The sequence below is a fragment of the Cebus imitator genome, unplaced genomic scaffold (assembly GCF_001604975.1).
Source record: "Cebus imitator isolate Cc_AM_T3 unplaced genomic scaffold, Cebus_imitator-1.0 Scaffold540, whole genome shotgun sequence".
Lineage (NCBI taxonomy): Eukaryota > Metazoa > Chordata > Mammalia > Primates > Cebidae > Cebus > Cebus imitator.
Genome location: NW_016107855.1, coordinates 804,258 through 810,785, shown reverse-complemented (window position 1 = coordinate 810,785; position 6,528 = coordinate 804,258). Strand labels below are relative to the sequence as shown.

Genomic DNA, 6,528 nt, shown 5'->3' with positions numbered 1-6,528 from the left:
AAAAAAAAAAAAAAAAAAAAAAAGCATAAAGGAACTGGCACATTTGAGGAACCCTAAGGGGTGGTTGGAGTGGGAAAGGATGATAAGTAGAGGCTAGATCACCATGAAGGGCCTTGAAAGAATACATCAGCCATTGATAGGCACCCATCCAAAGGAGATGAAGGCAGATCTGAGCTTTATATAAGAGCTGACTGACAATGCAATGAACTACCTGTAAGGTAGTGAGCTCCCCATCATTAGAAGTATGGTAGCAAAACCTGGCTGACCACCTGCCAATGGGGAGGATGTGCTGGCTCTGGATAAGCTATTGAGCCAGTAGATACCTGAAAAACTGATTCTATGACCTCTTCTAGCTGCCCGTTCTCAAAGTTCAGATAAGAAGGTAACTTCATTGGCTTGAGTGGGACTTTGCAGAAGTCATAGATTTGATGCTTAGGGGACTGAGGGAAGTAAACGCATCCTCAGTATCTACCACAGGTTCCTGACAATTAGTTCTACTTGGCTGTCTATATGTGAGCAGTTAATTCTCACTTTGGAGTTGGAAGATCCAGCTCAGAGAGTTTCGGCTTCTCGAACTCTATTGAGTATCAAGGAGTTTAATTCAAGTGCTGCCTTTAGGGATTCCCTCATTAGAGAGTCGGATTTCTTAGCTCTGTGACGGGGTCCAGAAATTTGCCAAATCCTGGGCTAGGTCCTAATGGCATGAAGAGTTTCTATCCTTGGGGAGCTTTCAACAGAATTGGTGAACCGGGAAACCCACGGAGTCAAATTCATTCATTCCCTAAATAAGTATCAAATGGCTATTATGAGGCTGGCCCAACTGTGTCCCCACAACATCAGCAGCAAGACCAGAGATGTCAGACTGGGTGAGGTAGGGCCGGATAGGTAAGTATCAAAAGAGTGGTCCTGTGGCAGTTTTCTTGTGTATATCCAAATTTTGCCCTCTTTTAAGATCCGGTGTAGGTCTCATCTCCTCCATATGAGCACTGGAGACATCTCTTGGGTTTGAACTCTACTTGTGCCATTTATTAGAAGTTGGCTTAACCCACTAGGAGCCTCATTTCTACTTTTGTGGAATAGCAGTACCAGTCTTATACAGTTCTTAAGAGAGATGCATGAAATAATTCACTGAAGACCACTGAGTGCTGTGCCTGGCACATGATAAGCTTAAATGTCAGTGATTACTGTTTTTATTTCCTAGCTGATCTAAATATGCAGTCAGACTTGAGAACCCCTGGTCAAAGGAGTTTGGCCATTTGGGGCTCATCGCCATCCTGAGCCCCAGTGATCCCTGCTGTGAAATGTAACCCCATTTTACAGCAGGGCTCACTGGGGCTCAGGATGACCAGGTGACTTGTTCAGGATCTCCAGCTGGTCCATGCAGAACTCCTTGGGCTGCATGCAGGTTTCTAAGGCCTTACTTAACATCTACCTTTATTCATCCTGATTTCTCCTTCCTCTGAACTTTTGGACTTCCTTGAAGTGTCAGAATGAAAGGTCCCTTAGTGGTCATCTAGTCTAAAATTTTAGATTATAGAAGGAGAAGCTGAGGACGAAAGAAAGAAAGAAACTTGCCTAGGGCCACATGGCAGAGCCAGGACTCAAAATCAGCTCTACTGATTCCCAGTCCAAGGGCGTCTTCTTCCTTGGTGTCTATCCCATGGCCTGAACAGGGAAGGCAATTTCAGGGACTCCATGGCTGGAAGCGGGAAGAGGTAAGAGAGGAGGTGAGAGAAACTGATTACTCTCAGCATTTCAGCAGGGAGAGCTCACAGCCATTCTCCCACAGGATGTGCCAGCCAAGTGTTCTAACTGGAAATCCCAGCTCATGTCGCTCCAGCTCCTTGAACCTCCTTAGCCCTTCAAGGTCCCTTTGCCATCTAAGATTCCATGGGCAGGAACTGGTCTAAGCCAGGCTCTGTGAATTAACAGAGAATCTGTGATTATTGTGGACTCTAAAGTGAAAATATTGTGTATAGGGAGAAAATTGCAATCCAAGAACATTAGGGCTGAGCCACACATATTTTCACCCCCTGCAGAGAAAAGGGTCTGTGTACAGGAAAACATATCATCTTTCTGCCCTTTGTCTAGCTCAAGGACCAGTGTCATTCATCCAACTGCACCTCTGTAATCATGAAAATATCTGTGCAGTCTGGCATGGTAGCTGCTTGCCACATGTGGCAATCGAGCCCTTGAAAAGTGGAAGTGCCACTGAGGGACTGAGTGTGGTGTGGGAAAGAGCACTGGACTAGGAGTCAGGAAATCCCTCTATTAACTCACTTGGAAATTTATTTCCCCTCTCTGGCCTCCACTTGCATATCTATAAAGTGAGGCCAATGGCCTAGGAGGTCTTTCTAGCATCCCTATGTAATCCTGATCGAAGGGCACAGATGCAGCTGGATGGGATTCAGTGGACCCTTCTCCACCCCTACCTCTTATCTCCCCCTCTTTCTGCAAAGGGTGCATGTGGCCCCTTGCAACCTGGACCTGTTTATTTCTCCAGGTCTACCTCTCTCTTTCCCCATCTGCCTCACACCCCTTAGTCTACTCTGAGTGAATGGTTCTCAGAATATATTCGCTCTTCTCTTTGTATATTCTATTCCCTTTGGGCAGAACACCCTTCCTTATCTTCTTTCTTGGCTACTTTGAGGTCTCAGTTTAGGTGTCACTTCCTCCAGAAGACTTCCCAGATCCCCATATCCTGACCAGACACTCTTTGTCCAGGCTCCCAGAGCCCCCTGCATTTCTCCTGCCAAAACACATCTTTCCTGTACTTTATTACAATAGCCTGTTCATTTACCTCTGGCCCCCAGAGCAGTGCTATCCAACTGAACTTTCTGTGATAATGGAAGTCTTGTATATGCGTGTAGTCTGATGTAGCAGGTACATGTGGCTGTTGAACATTTGAAATGCAGCTTGTGCTACTGATGAATTGAACTGTTAATTCTATTTAGGTTTAATTTAATTCTACTTAATTTATATTTAAATAGCCCCATATGGCTCTTCAGAGTCTGGGAGCTCTGACAGGGCAGGAAGCGGGTCTGATTTGTCCACTCCTGTATCCTCAGTGGTCCATAGATGTTACCGTAAGGAGGAGGAAACTCTGGAACCAGGAATGATGAAGAAAGGCCAGCTCATCCAAATGGCCCTCTTTTTTTTACCTCCCCAGGCATCTTTTCAGGGGATAGGGAACATAGACCTTATGTTTGTAAAGCAGTCAGTCGTTTACAAAGGATGTCTACAAACCATCATTTTATTTTTAAATTTATTATTATTTTTGAGACAGGGTCTCACTCTGTTGCCCCGGCTGGAGTGCAGTGGTGTGATCATGGCTCACTGCAGCCTCAACCTCCTGGGCTCAAGTGATTCTCCCACCTCACCCTCCCAAGTAGCTGGGACTACAGGCACCACACCCAGCTATTTTTTTGTATTTTTTTTTGTAGGGACAGTGTTTTTGCCATGTTGGACAGGCTGGTCTCAAATTCTTGGGCTCAAGCCTGCCTCGGGACTCACATACTGCTGAGATTAACAGGCATGGGCCACTGTGCCGGCCCATCATTTTATTTTAATTACCATTAAATGGCAGGAGACAGGCAAAGCAGGACTTATTAACCCCATTTTACAGTGGGGCTCACTTGTTCAGGATCTCCAGCTGGTCAGTGCAGAACTCCTTGGGCTTCAGGTTTCTAAGGCCTTACTTGACATCCAAATGTGGCCCGGTATGCACCAGACAAGGAGCAGTCCTCTCCTTCACTGTGGATGGAAAAGCCTCAGAGAGTAAATGGAAACAGATGGGATAGGAACAGGGTGGGATGATGTGGGCAGAGCACCTGGCAGCTTCCTCAGGGGCCTGAGCACTGGAATCCCCCATGTGAGGCGAAGGAGGAAATGGAGATCTTCAGGAGAACCCAGGGAGGCCAGGCCAGGTTGCCCCAGCCCTTGCTCCAGTGCCTCTTCCCAGTCTAGCTGAGGAAGCATCAGGCCTCCAGCTCTTCCCCAGATCCACCCTCCAACTCTCTGGAATTCACAATATGGGACAGCCAGGCTGGGAAGTGACAGGTAGAGGCTGACAAAGAAAGGCCCTGTGCTGTGCTAGGGGGCAGGATGGGGCCTCAGCTGGGCCTTGCGGGACTGCCTGGTGGCAGCTCCTCCATCTCGGGGAATTCCCCTCCTGCCTAAAAGTCAGCTCAGCTCAGCCTTCCTTCCTGCAGAAGCACAGTGAGCCAACGAGCCTTCATAGGGACGGCTGCCCCTGGTGCACACACCCTCGTATTCTCCTGCCCTTCCCCAGGTGAGTGACCAGATGGGGGCGGGTGAGCCAGGACAGGGGAAAGGGCCCACCGCACAAGGGTGCTGGGGCCACCAGACACCCCCAGCTCGGTGCCAAGAGCCACCTGGCCTCCCACGTCCTGCCAGCCAAGGTCTGCTACTCCCAGCCTAGCTTGCTCTTCCCACCCAGGTCTTGGGCTCCCAGCCCCTGCTCCTTGCCCAGCCTCCTTCTCCACTGCCTTCTCTCCCCCATCTCATTTCCTCTTCCTGCCCCTCTTCTTCTGGCTCTGCCTTCTTGGCCAGTCTTTTTCTTTCTAGTTGTTACTAGCTTTTCCAAAGGGAAAAGAAAAGCCTATTTTTGTCTTCTTCCCTCAAGAAAAGGGAAGTGTGCCACTGTGAACATGGATGTGGGTGTTTGTGTGTGTGAGAACGTGTTGTGTCAGATCCCTGAAGTGTATCTGTGTCTGCATGGGTGTAAGTTGGTGACTGTGTGTGTGTGTGTGTGTGTGTGTGTACAGTCTGTGTTTACATGTGAGTGTGGATTTTTGACGGGGAGGGTACAGGTGTGTGCTGGGCACTTTAATAGTCTACAGCTAGATAGGAAGACACCAAGAATCGATGCTGCCTCTGAGGGGAATGCTTAAAACTGGAGCAAAAGGATCTCTTGGTTCTCTCCTGCCTGCTCTGCTCCTAAGGCCGCTGGACTCTTTTGTGGTGGAACCTTTAACAAAGAGCCCAGGGCACAGGGAGTGGCAAAGGGCTGGCAGACACAGCTGATGCAGCTTCCTTTTGGATCATAGTCCAGATTTTCCCTTAGAAATTCTATTTAATATTAGTTTAATTCTACTTGTTTATATTTAAATAGCCCCATATGGCTCTTCAGAGTCTGGGAGCTCTGACAGGGCAGGAAGCGGGTCTGATTTGTCCACTCCTGTATCCTCAGTGGTCCATAAATGTTCCCGTAAGGATGAGGAAATTCTGGAACCAGGAATGATGAAGAAAGCCCAGCTCATCTAAACAGCCCTCTTCATCCCTTCTCCAGGCATCTTTTCACAGCCCAGGGAAGTCCCTGGCTAGGAGAGGCAAGGAACAGAGGCCAAGTCTGATAGTGGCTTCTAGGCTACAGAGGAATGGAGGGAGAGCCGGGAGGGGCCATAGAAGCAGCAGCTGTGGGAGAGGACAGGGAGGAAAGTGGGTGGGACTGAAAGAGGATTGCTCTCAGTGCCCTGTTAGGGCTTCCCGGGATTAGGAAATGCTCCGGTTTTGTGGGTCTACTTTCCTGAGAGGCTGGGCCGGGCTGGGCCTGGCTGACTTGTTCCTACTTCCAGGAGGATGACAAGGGGCAACCCTGGATGCAAGCCCAGATCCAGCTTGACACCCTGACCTGGAGACAGAGAGGCCAGGTGGAGAGAAGCTGGAGTCAGGGGACCCAGGGCTCCTAGGAGCTGTGGGAGGGGCCTGGCTAGGCCACGTGTGTGATGAGGCTGGGAAATTCCCCCCCATGTCACTTTGCCCTTTCCTCTCCTCCAGTGGTGCCCTAGAAACTGGAGCGTAACAGGCAGGCCCAGGGACACAGGGAAAATAATTGGGATAGAGAAAGGGGAAAATGGGAAAGAGCCTGGAGAAAAGTCAGTATCAATGCCTTGTAGGCCCAGCTCCCCAGAGGACACTGTGATGTCTGGGGCAAGCTGCTCTCCAGCTCCGGGACTTGGGAGTTCTTCTGGGAAAAGGAGAGAAGCAATCCCTGCTGCCTCGTAGGATTGATGATCATAATGATCATCACCACCTTTCACTAAGGCCAAGCCCTGTGGCATTTGATTGTCACCACCCTGTGAATTGGGCACAGTTATAGCCTTCATGTCATTGATAAAAGAAACTGAGGCACAGAGTTGTAACTGGCAGGGCTGTGATTTAAGCCCAGAGGCCAGAGCCCACACCTTATCCTCTGCATGACGGTCTCTTGGGAAGAGGGAAGGTTGTGGCTATGAAATGGTTTCATTCACTTTAAGGTGCTGAATGAATGTGAAAACTTCTGAAGGTACAACTACCTCCTCATGCAGGTATTTGGGAAGTGAATAGAATTAAAAATGTCTTAAATGTCTTCTTAGTCTATGGAGAGAATCTGGGACTGGCCAGGCACGGTGACTCATGCCTGTAATCCAAGCACTTTGGAGGCCAAGGTGGGCGGATCACTTGAGGTCGGGAGTTCAAGACCAGCCTGGCCAACATAGTGAAACCCCATTTAAAAAAAAAAAAAAA

At 48.9% G+C, this 6,528-nt stretch overlaps 1 protein-coding gene across 2 annotated transcripts in view; it reads left to right on the top strand.

Moving 5' to 3' along the window:
- The first annotated feature begins 4,209 nt into the window (after positions 1-4,209).
- TNIP1 (TNFAIP3 interacting protein 1) overlaps positions 4,210-6,528 on the top strand; it is a 68,803-nt gene continuing 66,484 nt past the window's right edge. The window contains exon 1 of one of the 2 annotated variants that reach the window (XM_017515000.2): positions 4,210-4,291. The gene's annotated coding sequence lies outside the window, so the exon portion shown is untranslated. The remainder of the gene's footprint in view (positions 4,292-6,528) is intronic. The other variant, XM_037733631.1, reaches the window with a different exon arrangement.